The following is an 18803-nucleotide window of genomic DNA, read 5'->3' on the forward strand; positions in this document are numbered from 1 at the left end:
ACGTATTAATCCCAGATAAGAGCACAGTATATTTCTATGTGTTAAAACTGGCAAAATGAGTGCAGCACTAATTCAATTTTTTAAAGGAAAATGTTTACATTTGCTGTCCTCTGATCACTTCAGTTTGCTTTAGTTTATAAATACAGCCGTGTGCAAAAGTTTGAGCACACCTGGTCAGTTTTGCATGTTTTGTAATGACAATAAGTGAACACGTCCTCTACAGAGAACTGCTCGTTTTAAAACACAGCTGCAGTTAATTTACTTAATTGAACATCAGGTCTAGAAAAAAAATGAAACATAAAAGGTGACCTGCGCAAAAGTTATTGCCAGTTTTCAATGTTATGTTTAATTTTTTCCAATACGTTAACCTTGTGCAATAAGTGTGTCTTTGCATGTAGAGACAACATATGAACAAACAAATACAGTGAAAAGTAACAACAATTGTTTTTCAAAAAAATAGTGGAGATCTTGTGAGCTGGTTAGAAGACCAAAGTTCCAGTTTGTTTTTTTGTTTTTTTTTATTTTGCATTGATTTGTTAAATTCCATCACCCACAGCTGATTTAACTTAATGAAGCACTGATTAGCCAAACCAGCTCTTGGATGGTAAATATACTTTCAGATAATAGTGGACTTCCAGGAGGAAAGATTGGGAAAAGTTGGAATAACACTGACACACGGAAAATCACCTACTTATTTATTCTTATAGTGATTTTCTGAGTGAATTTTCACACGTGTACATTTAGAAAACTTTGCTCCAGAAGTATTGCAGCAGTGGGCGTGGTTAACTGTTTGTCACATGTCAGGAAGGGGCGGGGGGTTTTTGTGGGAAATCGAGCAGGGACTATTTTCCTCTTGGTGAGTGGTGCTGGTTGAACATGTAGGCCATCGAATGTATAGGGTGTGTGTGATAGTGGGGGTCCTTAAAAAAACCTATCCCCCCGTGTTGTTCACACTCATGAATACCTCTATGATATGTATTTGTGTGTGTCCAGTGGTGGCATATCTAAGCACGCGACGTGGTTCTCACATGCGTGTGCAATAGGCAGCACGTGAATTCGCAAAAGGAGAAATGTTACACAATAACCTAAACATTAACCAGCGCAGCCAGCAGAGTGTGATTCATAGTTTGCATAGTAAGCGAAACAGTTGTTTTTAAAAAGCCAATGCTTTTTATTTTTAATGTCATGTATGTAAATGAAGTCGTGCAGAAGTCACATCTTCGTGTAGCTGTTTTCCAGCTATACTCTTTACTTGGAGCCACATACCTCTGCTTGTGATTTACACTCTCCGCCCCTCCCCTGAACACACACACATTCTTCACATATTCTGCAGTACACCAGGAGGATATCAATAGCTGTTTGTTTGGCAAAAATGTGTAGCCTATGTGTGTGTGTGTGTGTGTGTGCGCGCGCGCGTGCGCGTACATATGTATGTGTGTATCCGATGTGTCCGCAGCCCACTGAATTCACGCTCTGCTTTGGATCAAACGCTCTGCACCGATTAGCCACACAATCAGGTCCCCGCAGTAAACGGGGGGAGAGTGAGGCAGTGAGAGAGGCGAGAGGCGGGCGCTTTTCCGCCGGACAATGCCATTATTTCAGCTCCATTGGTCAGGAATGCCGGATTTTACAGGCCGCTGCCCTCCTCCAGGCGTCAACCAAAGCGCCTCCAGTGAGCGTCCGCCTCCGGACCCCCTCACCCCTCCATAGCCCACCACCACCACCAAAAAGCCCAATCCACTACTTTCACCCGCCCACCAACCCCCTCCACGCTTCCCTACAACTCTTCCACCAATCCACCACTTCCAGCCCCCCCACCAAAAGTCCACCACGAATCCATCCCTTCTAAGCCCCCATCAACCCCCCACTAGCTCTTCCACCAAAGCACCCCCTACAACCCTCATGCACTCCTCCAACCAGCTCTTTCACTCCCCCCCCCCTTCCCACCCTCCTTCTCCCAGCCACCATATCTATCACGACCACCTATAGACACACTTCCTTCTCCTGTGATTGGTTGCTCGTCAGAAACCACCAACGCGGTAGAGGAGACTTCAAAGAAAAGTTTTAACTGTTAACAAACACTACGAGGCAAAGTAGTGGCACTTACTGTATATGTGTTGGTGTGTTTGACTGTATTGTAATGGACCGTATGTTGACACAAGAAGTCGAAAACTGCTCTCTGTAGGCCTGTTAGTCGGGCATTTTCGTGGAAGCGCCACATGCTGCATTATCTGTCGTTGTGCGAATGGGGGCAAGATAATTTAAAAAGGAAGTCGCACGCTTTGTAGACGCGAAGTGAAGTTAAAGTCAGGACTTTTTATTGGAGCTCAGCGTTTTCTGTAGAACCTAACCGTAAGGGATCTCTCCAACTGACTTCTTTATTTTTTATGTGAAACTCTAGCCCATGATATTGCAAATTTGGTTTGAAACAACAGCTGAATGCCCTTTTTATTTGAAAATACAGTTACACATACAGCAAATACAGCATACAGGCACACAGTGACTAACCAAGAAAAGTGTAATCCATGAGGATCACAATTTAAACCAAAAGGAGGGGTTTGTTTGTTTTCCTGCTATTTGTTTTTAATGGATTTTGTTTTGCTGTATCTCAAAATACATCTGCTTTATTGAATTACCTGTCATGTAATTGGTTTGGCAATATTTTATTATTTATTCATGCCAGAGAAGCCCAGTGAAATGTACTGAACTGAGCTGATTTGGTCATTCTGTGTTTACGTCTCTGCATCAGGGCACTGATCTCTAAAACAAGAGAAAAAGACCGAAATGCTCAGGTTGAATACGACGGATAAATGAAGGGAAACATTTTTGTGAATGGAGAGCAGAATTTCGAGCGTTCATTGTTAAACTAAAAACTACGCGGTGACGTTGCGCGCAGGAGGACCAATCGCGGCGCGGAAGAGGCATTTAAATGCCTCGGACGCCGACCAATGGCTCGTCGAGCGGCAAAGACTAGCGCAGAAACGGACCAATCGGCGCCGGAGTATGCAAATGAGGAATTCGCTTCAGCGAGAGCTGAATGTCAACTAGTCAAAGATGGAGTCTGGAGCCGAGAGGCCGTCAGGCTGGTCATGGATAAATTACAATTTGCATTAGCAGGACGAGGCGAAGGAAGAGTGGGCGAGGATGGCAAGACGGCATAGTGTTAAAAGTGGACGAATACGAAGGAGACGGGTTGGAGATATTTATGGCTCTTTTTTCCCATTTTTGGTCCAACTTTTCTCTCTCTTCTCCGTTCTCTCCCTCTCCCTTCTCTTTTTTTGTCGTTTCTTCTGCTTTCCAAGGATTGTCCCTCCCTTGGCCAGGTACCATTCATGTTTTGGGAGGGGGGTCTTCGTTCTGTCTTGTGAGTAGCATCCGGGTGATTTCGTGGAAATGGCGGGAGCTGAAGGCAAAAAAAGAAAAGAAAACGACAATATCCTATCGTTTTGGGTGGATGGGTTGGGTTGGGTTGGGTTGGGTTGGGTTGGGTGGTTGGGTGGCTGGGGGGTGGTGGAGTTCGAAGATCTGAACCACGGCTGTAGTTTGGAGATGTTGGACAGCAGGAGGGCATTTACGCTGCACTGGGCCCTCGGCGGCGTGCACAGTTCAGTTGCCTTCTCACCAGAAGACTTTGCCAGTCTCGCTTCGCCACTGGGAGTCTTATAGAAATCAGACCTCAGCTGCTGGCTCAATTAGTGTGGACTTGTCAGTGTAAATTGTTTAAACTAGACTCTGGGTTACAAACCAATAGTGTGCACGTAAATTACAGACTACGTGTAGACTGTTTAGCTTATTACTTCCAAAAATATATTGGTGCAAAAGATTTAATTGGCCTAACGGGCCCCAGGCTCAGCAGTCGAGGCCTGCCTGCCTGTTGGAGTTAGATTAGCACCAGACTTGGTTGGGTTTTAGTTTCTTTCACAGGACTTCTGCTGAAGTCCACGCATGAGTCTCGTATATTTTCTTTACAGTTTAAACAATAGTTTCTATTTGTAGGGGGACTCTTTTTTTTTTTGCTTTGTAGGGTGTCATTTGGCTGGGAAGCTTTTTGGTTTTCTAAAAGCGTACACAATGTAGCCGGCGGAGATCATGAAGGCTGCAAGACGACATGCAGAACAAAACATACAAAAAAAAAGAAAAGAAAAGAAAGAAAAAGCAACAGATTTAACATTTTAAAAGTATATCCCTGATGTTTATTTTAATGCTTTGGTATTTGTGCGAGAGAGGAGAGTGTGTGTGTTTGTTGTTTGTGAAGCGTTAAAGAATTTACAGCAGATATTGAAGTCTAATACGTGGTTAATCTAATCAAACGAAGGCCTAGAAGACTAACAGGCTTAGGCCATATTAATGTCCTCCACTGGCTTTGCAAGTGGTCAGAAGCTGCACTATAGTGAAGAGTAAGAGCCTTGTGCAGCCCCCGCCCCCTCACTGCATCCCCCCCTCCTGTTGGATGGGGGGGTTCAAATTGCCACTTTGGCAAAAGGGATAAGAATAGTACATATTAAATGAAGGTTTCTGGTATTGTATCGCGGAATGTGCTCTTTGCCCTCGTTTTTTGGTTTTCCTCTCCCTCTGTTTCCTATTGAGAAGCACTGAGTTTTCTTTCTTTTCCATAACTGAGATGTTTGATTTTAAACTGGTCATATCGTTTGGAAAATGGTTGTGCCTAATTTGTGTGGCGTTTGAAAGTTGATTTCGAGAGTTTATACACTTATTTTAAGATTTTTGTCTTGCTTTATTAATAGGCAGCGTAAATGTTTCTAATTAACTTTTCGTAAATGCCTTAAAATACTTCTAATGATTTAACTCGTGACCTTTGTCGTGGTTTTGTTGTATTATAAGCATGAACTGGTATAATTAATTAGCAGTATTTAAAAACGCTGTAATGCATTTTAACTCCGCTGGCAAAATGAAAGCCTAACAGCACTTCTGCTGCCTTTTCCACGATTAAACCCTGAGTTTGCCTCGTCCTTTCACTACCAAGCAAAGGCAGCACGTTGACGATGAAACCACGAAAGGCCACGAAATAAGCTGCGATTGTCAGTTTCTAGTCGCCTCCTCTGATATTGTTAACCAGGGCCCTTTTTCTGTTGTACTACTGTGAAATCAGATGAGCAGTGCAATATTAAAAGGGCATTGGATGACAAAAAAAAACCTCCACCCCTCCCCTTTAAATTCAACACGTACTACCTCCTGTTCCAAATTGCTGTGATTCATATATGCAGCGTTTTTTTTTCTATCGATCAGATTCTTAGTTTATTATCAAGCGATTTAAAACGTCTTTATTTTTAAAAAGCAGTGTGTGTTTAACTTTCAAAACCTTGCTTTAAACCACCGTTGGATCTATAACGTGTAAAATCTTAACTTATGCATATTTTTCGTGTTGTGTGGGCAGAATGATTTCCTTTTATAGTAAATCACATTAGTCTATGAATGCAGAGAAATCCTATAATAACTGAATTATTATGATTGTAATATTCATTTAAGTACAATACAGGTCACATAAACGCTCAGAGCACCTGATTTCAATTTATAGGCAAAACCAAACGTTTGGGGAAGGGAATGTATGACGTGTATAACATGATGCACGTTGGCTGGAATCTGCGTGCTCTCTTATTAGAATGTGCTGAAGTCTTTTGCTTTGACGATGTTGCACTACTGAACCATCTAATCAAGCAGTGCAATAGTATTGTCATTGCATTCGACTTTCGCAAACTCATGCACGGAGGATCTAGTTAGGGTCAGTTGCTAGCAATAGGCTGTGTGCTGTCTATTTATTTATTCATTTATTTATTTATTTACTTGCTGACTGACTTACCAAAGAGGGCCATAACATTACACTGACACTGCCTTAACACGTAGCCAATCCAAGTGTCATTGACCCATGTGTATATGTGAGCTCATGTGCCCTGTGAGTGAGTGAGGGTGCTGTGGGGTTGCTAGCCGAGCCCTATGAGTGCCCGTGTGTGCTATAGAGCAGCTAACCATGTGCCATGTGTGCAATAGGACAGCCATGTCTCGTGCACTCTGGGGTGGTACCCTCGATGTCACGTCCTCTCAGTTAGGCAACACGATTGTGCCACATTCCATTGCATATATGTTTTGTTTAGATACATTGACTCTAAACACCATGCCTTAACTATGCACCTTTTCTTTGGGAACGTGTAATGCAGTATACGTTTAAAACTCATTTAAGGTACACAACTCCATTGCCACACTGTGTGTGTTTTTTTTTTTGTTTTGTTTCAGATGCATTGCCTTCATATACTTTGTCTTGACCCCAGGCTTTTCAGGCTATTTTAAAATGTTATGAAAATGTACAAATGTGCATCTTTCCACTGAGAAAGCGAAATGTACATAACTTCACTGCCTTGATGTTTTTTTAAGATGCACTGCCTCTATACACCTCGCCTTGACTTCATGCTTTTTATATTAAAACAAATATTAATACAAATATGCACCTTTTCCCAGAGAAAATGAATGCAGGGTACGTTTACACTTCTTTTTAACCCCATTGCCCTTATGTTTTTATTTTTTAAGATGCATTGCCTCTATACGCCTTGACTCCAGGCTTTTTCAGTGATATTTTAGACGTTAGGTTATGAATAAGCGCCTTTTCCATTGGAAGGTGAGTGTAGTGCAGGCCTACGTTTAAAACCCATTTAAGATACACCGTAGCCATAGCGTTTTTTTTTTTAAGTTTCATTGCCTCTATACGCCTCGCCTTGACTCAGGCCTAGTGATAGGCCATTTTAAAACGTTGGATTACGAGAAGGTACAAATAAGCACCCTTGCTTTGAGAAAGTGAGTGTAGCGTAAAAACTCGTTTAAGGTACACAGCTGGATCGTGCCACCATTGCTGTACGTTTGAGGGTACATTTACATGGTTTGTACCTTGGTGAACGAAAATGTACCCCCCTTTCTGGGACAGTGTAGGTAGCACAGCTAGCCATGTGCCATGTGAGGGGGATATAGCATGACTAGCAATGGCTCTGTGCGCGTGCGTGCCCTGTAGAATGGGTTAGCCTGCGCCGTGTGTGTGAGCTATAGGGTGTGTGTGTGTGTGTGTGTGTGTGTGTGTGTGTGAGCTACCCCAGCTAGCCATGCGCCATGTGTGTGTGTGAACAGTGTGTGTGTGAGCTATAGCACAAGCTAACCGTGTGTGTGTGTGTGTGTGTGTGTGTGTGTGTGTGTGATATAGCAGTTAGCCTATGGTAAATGCTCTCTCCCCGTGTCTGGAAAGGCCTCCACACCACGCCTCCTCAGAAAGAACATTTTGTTCGACGGGACTTCAGAGGTCGTCTTCGTTTGCACTGAGGAAAAAAAATTACCCACGTGTTAGATTAAGTAACATTTGAGCAATGCTTTGAAGTACGTTTCCCAACTTTTGCGCACATTTGAGGAAATTCTCTAACGTTAACGTATAGCCGAGGCCTACCACATACACCAGCGGCTAATCACGTTACACTGTGCTTTATGCCACTTGGACATGCGTTGGGTTATTTATTTATTTACACTTTATATAAAATAATAGTGAGGTCCTCATAAATTCAGATACCCTATTCTGTTCGGTGTTCCCTAAACATTTCAGTGCACGTGCTCTACGTTCCCTTACCTTCGTTTATTTTTCTTAAAAGCCACGTCAAACGGTGTAGGTCCTAATTAAACGCATGCCATGTTTTTTTGTTACTTTTCGCGATCTGAGAATACGAAGCTCTTCCGAGAACCATTTTTTCAAAATATACATTTCACCCACATGTGCTTTATTAATTGTTATTATTTTCCTAATGGCGCCCTGTGAGTAGGATTGCGATTTTAGTGGCCTCTTTTTTCCAAAAAAAAAAAAATGAATAAAATAAAAAGTGGAGGGAAGAAGTTTATGGTCAAGTCAAGCTTTAAAGCTTTAAAGCTCGCTATGAAGGGATTTCGCCCCACGCTTTTTACTAGCAGCTTTTCAGAATGAGTGATAGGCGTTTCTAAGCGTCCTAATGTAGGTGAACACCTAAAACGTTAATTTGAGCTTATGAATGGTGCTTTTTTTCTTAGAAAAAAAATAAAATAAGCCAAACCCACAAACACAGCAGCCCACAAATACACAGGCCCATTTTGTGCTCGTCACGTTCGTCATGTAGGATAGCTACAGCACTCGCCACTGTATGTGAACCTGGCTGCGTTGTTGATTGGCATTGTTTGCGTCTAGCTAAATATCTGTGTAGTGAGGACTTGAACTGAGCAAAGCCATATATTTTTTTAAAGGTTTATATGGTAAGAAGGCTGTGGAAGAGAGGAGGAGGAGGGATGAAATTTCCTATTTGAGGCAGGTCGGTGGGGGATGGGACTATTTGTAAGGAATGCAGGGGGCAGGTCTGGTTCTGCGAGAGGAGGAAAGGAGGGGAGGGGAAGGGAGGGAGGGATAAGAGTGAAGGAAGGAGGGGACATCAGCCGGAGTGACATTTTTACTCCTGGTCAGTGTCTGCAAGGTTACGCAAGTTGAACTTTTACTTCATCACGTCTTAAGGCGTGCAGACCACTATACGTCAATGTATAACAAGGCCGTATAGCCCACGCCTTGCTACCAAGAGCACGCGCGCGGTAGCTTATTGCGCATGCAGGCCAAGCACTAGCGTATATGTTTAAACGGGGGGGAAAAAGCGAGGCATTGTCTTTGCTTGGTTCAGTTGGTGTGCATCATTTCCATACGACTAAAACGCATCACATGCACGCAGTTAAAACTCAACTGAAAGGCCAAATTGTCTTGATGCGGTTTGCTCGCTTTATTCGCGTGGAAATGCTGTACACATTTGGCTGAGTAAGCCTAATAGCACATCCCTCCCACTGCACACCAACATGTGGTGGTCTTGGGGGTCTCGTATGAGCAGCCCACGTATGGCCATGTTAGAAATGACAGCATCGTGTTGGCTGCATGGCCCCCAACGCGCATGCGCAGCACCCTCACATGGGCCTACACCTTTTCGCTCCTCCTCGGGATCCAGGCTCGTCTCTAGTAGAAGGCCCAGTGTGTTGGCTCCTCTTTGGTGGTAAGTGCAAAAGGTCATTTGTGCTGTGCTTTTTTTGTTGTTGTTCTACGAAACTAATGGCTCCACAGAGCAGAATTAGCCAACGCATGCAATCAGCTAAACAATCAGACCTTAACCTTATTTTTTTTTCTAGCTGGGCTGTAAAAAGGCTGGTTTAGATGCTGTGGGGCTGTGCCGTAGCCTGTCTTGAGGGACTGGCTGTTCTAACGTGGTCAGGCTGTTGTATTTTACCACTACTTGCATGTATGGATGGTGTATTGAGCAGAGCCGTCCATTTTTAGGGAGCAGCTCTCGTCTCCGTTTCCACAGTTTACTCACTTCATTTGGCTTTTCTCTCCACAAAGCCTTTTAAACTAGTCGTCAGCAAGGGAGGGACAAGTACGATCATGCATGTCACTTAAATGTGAAATCCCCCAAGAAAAGAAAGAGGAAAAAAAAGCGCTCACACACACATTCTGTTGGAGCATGTCATTTGCTCGCAGGCAAAAGCTGGTATGCGTGGAATTACAGTGTACCGACAGGAGGCTGCGCTACACACAGTGAACCATAAGAACTTCAGCATTTTGGCTTATGTTTCTTCACTTGTTGGACTATGATTCACACTCAAGGATCCACATATTAATATCAGCCGCTAGTTCATTACAGACGAGGCTGAGATACGTCATAACCAGTAGTTTTTTGAATAATTAGTCGATTGTAGTTGGGCGTAGTACGAATTATTTCAGTGTATATGAGGCGTAGTCACGTCATAATCATAAGTAGTTTGTTTATTGTTAGTCTATTATTGTTAGGCCTAGTTACTTACGAATTAGTTAATTGCATATAGGGCTTAGTTACGTCATAATCACAAACCGTTTCTTTGATCATTAGTCCACTATTATTGGGCTTAGTTATTTACGAAGTATGCTACTCCAAATTACAAATAGCTTAATAATTAGTCAGTTATTATTGGGATAAGTTATGTACTCATACCTATTTTAAAAAAGCAGTTAATTGCATGTTGTTCCTAATCAAAAACAACTTCCTAATCAAAAACAATTAAATAGTTAACTCAGTGTATATGGCGCTAAGTTGCTTTCTCATTACAAATAGTCTGCCTACTAATTAGCCCCTTATTATTGGGTTAGGTTACTACTCACAACTACCTTGATTAATAATTGCTTCGTTACATATTTTTAAAATTAATTTCCATATCAGAAATTATTTGGAGCCAAGTTGTGTAGTAATTGCAATTAGATTGCTTAATAATTAAATTAAAGTCCATTATTATTGGGTTAGGTTACTTATGAATCACAACAACTTAGATTAATAATTACTGCATTACATATTGTTCAAACCACCTCATCAGTAATAATTTAACACTTCAGAATATTTGTTTCATACCAATCACAAATGGTTTGCTTTATAATTGTTCGTTTATTATTGGGCTTAGTTATATACTAACCACAACTACTTTGCATAATAATTAGTTAATTACATGTGTTACTTCATTATCACAAATACTTTTTAATAGTTTAATAGTTAGGTCAGTATTGACAGAGTTAATTATTATATTTTAATATCACTAAAAACATATATTTTGATCAGTGTAATGTAGCCAAAAGTGCTGCAGTCACATGCTTCACAAATATTGATTAGGTAGACGGAGACATTATCTATTTCTGTTTTTAGGGCTGTTTTCTTTCACTCATTCCTTGTGATCTTTGTCCATTTTGTACTATTAATTTTTGTTCTGTCATTTTTTTGTTTGCTGTTCTACATATTCTACCACAAAGCCATTAGTATTAGTGAAATATTTAGTATTTTTGTATGTTGATATGAACTGGAGCTTTACCTGTACATACTGCCAGTACTATCTCAGTATTTGCTGTAAATTTGTTCTTCATTTTCCATACGGTGTCTCTCACTGAGGCCACTGCAGGCCTGCAGCGTACAGACGCAGAGGACTGGTGGTGTGATCTGCATTTCATTACAAAATGAGCCACATTGGTTGTTTTGCTTTGATCAAATGTTATTCAATCTGATTTGAAACGATGATCTCGCCAAAAGGTGAGAGAGGTCATGATAATTTGATCTCCATAATATATGAAACCTATGGTCTAAGAATACCTGTGTGTATGTTTATGAATATGGATGGTTGAATAGGCCAGGTGAACTTGGATACACAATGATGAGCACATGTCATGTTTTAATGTGCTGCTTGTACAAAATGGACTTGGTATAAATGTATTTGGTCAGGCTGGTGGCAGGTTGCAGTCAAGGCCTGTGTTCCCTGCTGTAGTGGGTGGTGGGGAAAGGGGGTGTGGCTTAAAACCCATTATTAGTCCCTTAAAAGGGTCTTAAAAGTCTCTTTGGTCTCTTTGTGCCTTTTTTTACAAAGCTCTATTTAATATAAACCTCTTTAACATAAAGCTCTCTTTAACATAAAGTGTTGTCATATGTTTACTACTGTATCTTTGTAAGTCCACCTTGCAGGCGAGACCCTATCAATATTGCCTCTGCTTTTTCAACTGTAACTGGAGTAGTGCAATATTGCTTATAGGGTCTTGACTTTAAGGGATATCTGCAATATCAAATGTTCACCTATATGGGATTTCTGGTCTTTTTTGTGCTACATTAAAAAACATGCAATGGCAAGTCCCTGCAGGTTTCATTGTATCATTGAGGTAATGATATGCTGTGTAAGATTTGCCACTGTTTCGCTGAGAATTTCTGCTTTTATGAAAATCATTTCATTTTCATTTCTGGAAGGCTATAGTATTACTTTTTGAAGAATGATGTGGGTTCACACAAGTGATGTCCTGAGCTCATCAGGCCTTTCCTCATCTGGGTGGAGACAAATCTGCCTTCACGTTTACTATCTGGTTTATTGTGGGTTATAGAAATTCGAGAAGATAGAGAGATTTCAACATACGAAGGTTAAGGTGTGTTTTTAAACACTCTTGTGAGGTTCAAACTGCAATTAGTTACCTTTTAACCCTAAAGATACAGAAGTGTTTTTCAACATGTAATGTGTGAACAGGCACAACTCCACAGTTCATTTACTGTACATGTACAAACAGATTAAATTTAGCAGTACAGCTTTCCTTTTTCAAAGCAGTAAGAGGAAATGAAAAGATTATGCAAAACTTAAATAACAAAAAGAAGGAAGGAGATGAAAGGTATAGAAAGATAAACTGGAAAAGTTGTTTTACTGACAAATAATAGTAATAAAATAGTTTTAGAAAACCATAGATTGAGATTTATCAAAGAAGTGTTGTCTCAGCGTAGATCTGAGGCTGATTGGGTAGAGAGTAAAAGTAGATCTGAAGCTACCGTCTATAGTAAGTACAGTCGTATGCAAAAGTAACGGCACCCCTGGTTCAATTGCATGTTCTGTTGATTTTCTACACATTTCTGCACATTTTAACCCAAAATTATTGTTTATTTGGTTAATTTAACATATTGGGGGGGTATAAAACATAAAATTTGGCCAGCGCAGAAGTAATGGCACTTTTTGTAATGTGTCTTTTTTTTTTTTTTATACAGTGTTAAAATCTGCAAAAAGATAAAAATTGCATGGTAAAATTTGCGAGTTTGTTCCTCGTAGAGGATGTAACATGTTTTCACTTAGAAAATCAACATGTCATTTGAACATTCAAACTGTTGCATATTACTTATGCATATTGTTCTTACAGGTAAGACTTGCACACCTCATTAGGAGCCTTGCACTTACATATATAACAGCTATATGCAACTTAGCAGCTTTTGTATTTAAACATGAAGATCACATAGTATATCAGACTATGGACAGCATATATTTCCAGTACACATGAGAAAAGAATCATGGAAAAAAAACTAGTTTGATAAATGAGAAGAGGAATATTACAGTTAGTAGGATGTGTTTTTGTGTAAAGGGTGCTGCCTGAGGGGTAGGCTAGATGCCTAACAGGTTCATAAAGCATTTATAATGTTTGGCAGCAAAGTGCAGGTGTTCATTTTTACGTTTTTTCAATTACTGGGATTGAACGTTAATTCTCAGGAATATAGAGCACTTTAAGGGTCTTGATGGAGATGCAGCTCTTCACATTTTCATTCAGGGTTTATAATTATGCTTAAGATGATTTCAGAAACAGAGGAAAATTAGGTCAAACATCAAACTATTAGGCTAAACGTTTGTAGGGTTCAGTTCACGTTTTGACCATGAATGTGGCGAAGATGTATTTTTTATAACACACATCTCTGGATTCATGTTAGCACATTGATCTGATGTTCTTCTGCTAATGGTTTAGTTAGCAGTGATTTATCTAGTTAAATCCAGCCCCATGGCGAATTAAAGTTACAGTGAAACATGAAATGTACCACATGTGGATGATATTCCATATCTGAGGTTTCAAACTGTTCATCTTTCAATAGCCTCTCATGATTAATGGATGTACAATTATAGTCTGTAAATGAGAGCTCGTGTGCGGGCTACTGTAAGGCTGGGTTTCAATTAAAAAAGGTTGCTTGAGCTTATGGCCCATGTTTGTCATTTTGAATTGGTTTGCGATGTTGACAAACTGCTTTATGGAAAGTGTCTTCACACAGTGAGCTTCAGGCGTACTTAAAGCCTTTACAGCCTGTGCTAACAGTTAGCATGTAGTAAAAGAAAAGGTTAATTGAGCTATATCTTTTGCTTATGCGTTTTTGACAAAAAGGTGAAGAACAGTGTGTATGTATAGAGAGAGAGGGAGAGAGAGAGAGCATATGTATGTGTGAATTAGATCTTGTACCCGTTGGCCAGTAGTCGTCTGTTGCCTGACACTCTTTCTCTGTTGCACTACTGTGGGAGATGCAGCAAGCAGTGCAATAATGAAAGGGCATCAGTCCACTAGACTAAAACATACATACACGCGCGCACCTACCCATCTATTCCTCCGCAAAGTGTGTGTTTTTTACTCATGTAGCTGGCCACCAGGCTGAGCTACCAACCACTAATCTAACCAAAACTTCCACAGTTATGTATGTAGGAATGTCTGTGTCCTCTTTCTTCTTTGTTGCAATGTTCACTGTGCAGTTGAGGTACTTTAGATGTCTAAATAAAGGCTTAGAAGATTTATTTTGGTGTTTTTATTTTGTTTTTTGTTGTCTGTGTCTATAATTGTTTATCTCAAAGATTGTTTTGAACTCTCTTGAAAGTACATGATGCAAACTGATATTAAGAAAAAAACAACAGTGTCCAGTTCATTAGGAGAGTATGTAGAACACTGTCAAGCTTTTTATATGCACTTAAATTGTTTTTTGATTGAAATCCCAGTAACAAATAAACAAGGAATAAATAAACAGCAGTTAATACAAGGTTCAAGAATCGGTAATCAGAACTGAAGTCTGATCCATTAGATTTACACAGTTGTGAAGGTTGCTGTATACACTACAATTTGTTATTGTAAATTGCTTATATTGGCTCAAAGGTAAATACAGCGTCATAATGTAGTTGTTTTAACCAAAGTCCAAATTTCTGCAATGGTGATTGTTTGTGTATTATCAATGAGGGCTATAATTCATTAATTTGTTGGAATGTAGAGAACTGAACCAATGGAAGAGCAGAGAGTAGCTCTCTGAAAACACATTGTTTGCCCGTCTTCATTGATTATTTTAAGAAAAAAATTATTTGTACATACCATCATGTGTAAAAGTTTGGGCGCCCCTAGTTAAACTGCATCCGCAATGTAAATTAAATGTTTATTTGCTGAATTGAACATAGTGGACAAAAAAGAACCTAAATAGCAACAAAACAAAACTTTTCTAAAAAAAACACACTGTTGGTTATGTGGACATTTAGTACCTATACGTTTTATGGCAAGATCATATCTGCAGAAGAGTCCTGACCTTTAAATTACGGTTTAGTGAGATTAATGTTGAGTGTTCAAAAACAGAGCAGTAACATGAAGTTAGTGGGGTACCAGTTTTAGAAATCTACACAAATATGAGAAAGAAATGATGAAATATGACAGGAAAAATCACACATGCACTGTGAAAAGTGGAACAGGGCACGAGTGACAGAGTTTTAGGTTTAAGTTGATGTAGAATATTATTTATGTTGATGTAAACAAAAATTTTGCTTTGCATTGTGTCATTCAAAGCATTTACTTTGAGTTGAGTGAACCCAATTAAACTGCTTGTTACAACCTAAAAATAGTTCTTCAAGGTTCTTCAGGAAAGGCAGTGGGTATATATAGAACCACTACAACTCAAAGAACCATTTGAATGCACAAATTGCTCTTTGCATGTTTAAGTGCTGGGGGAAAACTATACATGCTTCTTTAAAGATCCTTTTTGAAATGGTTCTGTATAGCACAAAGAGAGTTCTCCAATTTCTCCAAGACACAGAACCTTTTTCGTACAATATGGGGCCTTTTTTGGCTTTGAGTGTAGCACATGAAGTTTGTTTAGATTGACAAATAACCAGTATTTATGAAGGAAGTGTCAGACAGAGCCATGGGTGCTTAAGATGGTTTCGCCTGCGTGTTTTTTTCAGAGTTCGTGATCTCCTTCAGCCTCCATTTAGAGCAAAGCAATCGATGATTACGGGCGAATTAATCTAAATCTTACCCTTCGTCATCACAGTTACTGTTTTAACTGGCCACACACTGTGGACAATTCGAGTTGCAGTCACAGTTAGGTGTGTAAAGAAAGCTGGATGTTGAAGGTTGCCTCTGTGGTAACTTTGGGCGCCATGATGAAAGAGTCTAGTCTGGACTGTGTCTCTAAGACTGACGAAAGTCAGCGTTCAGTTTCAGCATTTTCCGCTCCCCGGGTGAATTTTAGCACCACGATTTTCAGTTTACATCGATTCATCAAACTTTATCACACTAATAACTCGGCTCATATTGAATCACAACATGGAGGACCTCGTTAGTGCCCAAACGGCCAGAGGAGTCATCAGTGCCGTTATGTTAGTGCGCCATCTACTGGCGCAAACGCTACAGTGTTGCGCAACGTTAATGGATCACATTCGAGACGTGTCATCGTTATAGGACGGCGTTCTTTAATTTAGATCGTGCATATACAGGAGTTTAACTTTACACTGAATTAGATTGAAATTAAAACTGAAAGAGAGCTGTGTAACTGTTTTAGAACCCAAATTCATGATCGTTCCTTCGTAACTGTTCAATCAATTACGCTTTTTTGTATTTTGCTTTCTATTGAACGATTGATTTTTTAGAAAAGCATAATTTATCTTTTCAGTTCGCCTTTAATAACCCTAGTAAAAAACATGAAAGCCATTAAAAGTTTCTATCGGTTTCTGATGGTGTCCACTAATGGTACACTCTTAAAAAGGATGGTTCCTCAAGGGTTCTTTAGTAAAGGCAGTGGTTCTATTTGGAACCATGAGTTCTATATACGGCTGTTTGCATGGTGAAATCGTACCTCAGACTGATTTAGAATGTGTTGTACATGGTTCTATATAGAACCTTTTGGAAAATTGGTTCTATTTAACACCAGAAATGGTTCTATTGTTACAAGCTTGACATTGTAACAATAAAAGAACCCCTTTCAGAAAGGTTCTATTTAGAACCATATATAACACATTCTCTTAAAAAGGATGGTTCTTCAAGGGTTCTTTAGTAAAGGCAGTGGTTCTATTTGGAACCATGAGTTCTATATGTGCTTCTTTGCATGGTGAAATAGTTTTTCGGACTGATGGAGAATGTGTTGTATGTGGTTCTACATATAGAACCTTTTTGAAATTGGTTCTGTTTAACACCAAAAAGGGTTCTATTGTTACAAGCTTGACATTATAACAATAAAAGAACCCTTTTTAGAAAGGTTTTATACAGAACCACATACAACACATTCTCTTAAAATGGATGGTTCTTCAAGGGTTTTTTAGTAAGGGCAATGATTCTATTTGGAACCATGAGTTCTGTATATGGTTCTTTGCAAAGTGAAATGGTTCTCCAGATTGATGGAGAATGTGTTGCGTATGGTTCTACATATAGAACCTTTTTGAAATTGGTTTTATGCAGCACCCAAAAAGGCTCTTCCGTTGCTACAAGCTTGACATTGTAACAATAAAAGAAACTTTTTCAAGAAGTTTCTATATAGAACCACATACAACTCACTCTCTGTCAGTGTGAAGAACGATTTCACCATGCAAAGAACCATACATAGAACTCATGTTTCCCAAAAGAACCATTGCTTTTACTAAAGAACCCTTGAAGAGCCATCATTTTTAAACATATTTTGAGTGTTGCTGATGGGTTGATGTCACAGTGTAAAGGGCTCTAATAGTTCAACAGATGTTCTGGGACTGATTCCAGATGCATTTGATGGTTTCCTAATGGGATCTAAAGGTGTCCTACAGGAAACTAGTGGTCTCTAATGGAAACCATTAAGCCAATTCCCCTTAGAAAGCAAAACCATCAGAATGTAATCTTAATGGTTCTAATGATTCTTTAATTCATCAGGGATTACATTATATTATATTGTTGGATAATTTATCACAGCATAACTAAGATTAAAATTTAGAAATGAATGAAAAACACCTATTCATGATTTCTGTGATGCAATGCACATCAAATACCTCTCACTGAATTAATATAATACTTTTAAACTCTAAATTCAGTTTACTCAAACTATTTGAGGTAACTAGTTGCCTCAAATGAATTATTTTTATTTTAGTTGTCTGAAATTATGAATGGAGTTTTTGCACTTTTAAGTTTACCAAAGTATAAGCACACATGACACAAACTTTAGTGTTGCAGAAACTTAATCTTTTAGGTTGTCTGTTATCTTTTAAGTAACTACCATATTATGTAATTTATTCATTTTCACAACATTGACATAATTGTAATAAACACAAACTCAGATATAAAATAAAACTCTTTCGAAAAGAGTTATATCCTCTCATAGCTTTGAGAAACACTACTGAGTCATTTATTTTATTACAACCAAACTGATTATTAAGCACAAACACTAAACAGATTTATGGTCAGGATTACTACACTGTAAAAAAAGGCTCATCAGATCAACCAAAAAAAATCACTTCATGTAGTAACAAGCAATGGGATTAGTTTTGTTCAACTCAAAATTGATTGAATTGGTTGATTTCAAGAACCTTTCGAAGTATATAAACTAGTTATACTATAAAGTGAATAAAACGAGTTAAGTTACTTGTTTCCACATGAGGTAAGTTTTCAGGTTGACCTGATGAGCCATTTTTACAGTAAAACATGAAAACATGTTTGATCATTATGCATATACATGTGAAAGTGTTTTCTGTTTAAAAAAATATCTGAAGAAAAAATAAGAGCTAATAAACTGAAATTCGAACTCTAGGAATTCTGAGTGACTCCACCCTGTAATCTCCTATTGGTTGTTGTTTTGAGTTTTTTTCTTCTCAATAAAATAGTTACAGTTGTATTTTCAGCCAGGTAGAACAAACAACTTGCCTGGATTAATGATAGTAACTCCTTGCAAGAAAATAAGTAATTATAACTTGATTATTTTGAACAAGTAATGTCAGGGCTTTTAGTCTGGGATACCTTTATTAGCCATACAAAAGGGATCTGTACAGAGTGAACAGTAAGAAACACAGTTGTAGTATAAAGACTTAAAGCATGAAAAGACATGGATTAAATAGACTGAGACAGTATGTGACCTTCTCAGTCTTGAAACTGATGTATTCCAGCTGTGTTTGTTTTTATCATTACTTTTTGTTATTATTATGTAGACTGATCTGTGATAACACTTTGGTATGAGACTATCATGGACAGATTAAGAAATACCTTAATTTATTTA

This window comes from Colossoma macropomum, unplaced genomic scaffold (genome assembly GCF_904425465.1).
Source record: "Colossoma macropomum unplaced genomic scaffold, Colossoma_macropomum, whole genome shotgun sequence".
NCBI lineage: Eukaryota > Metazoa > Chordata > Actinopteri > Characiformes > Serrasalmidae > Colossoma > Colossoma macropomum.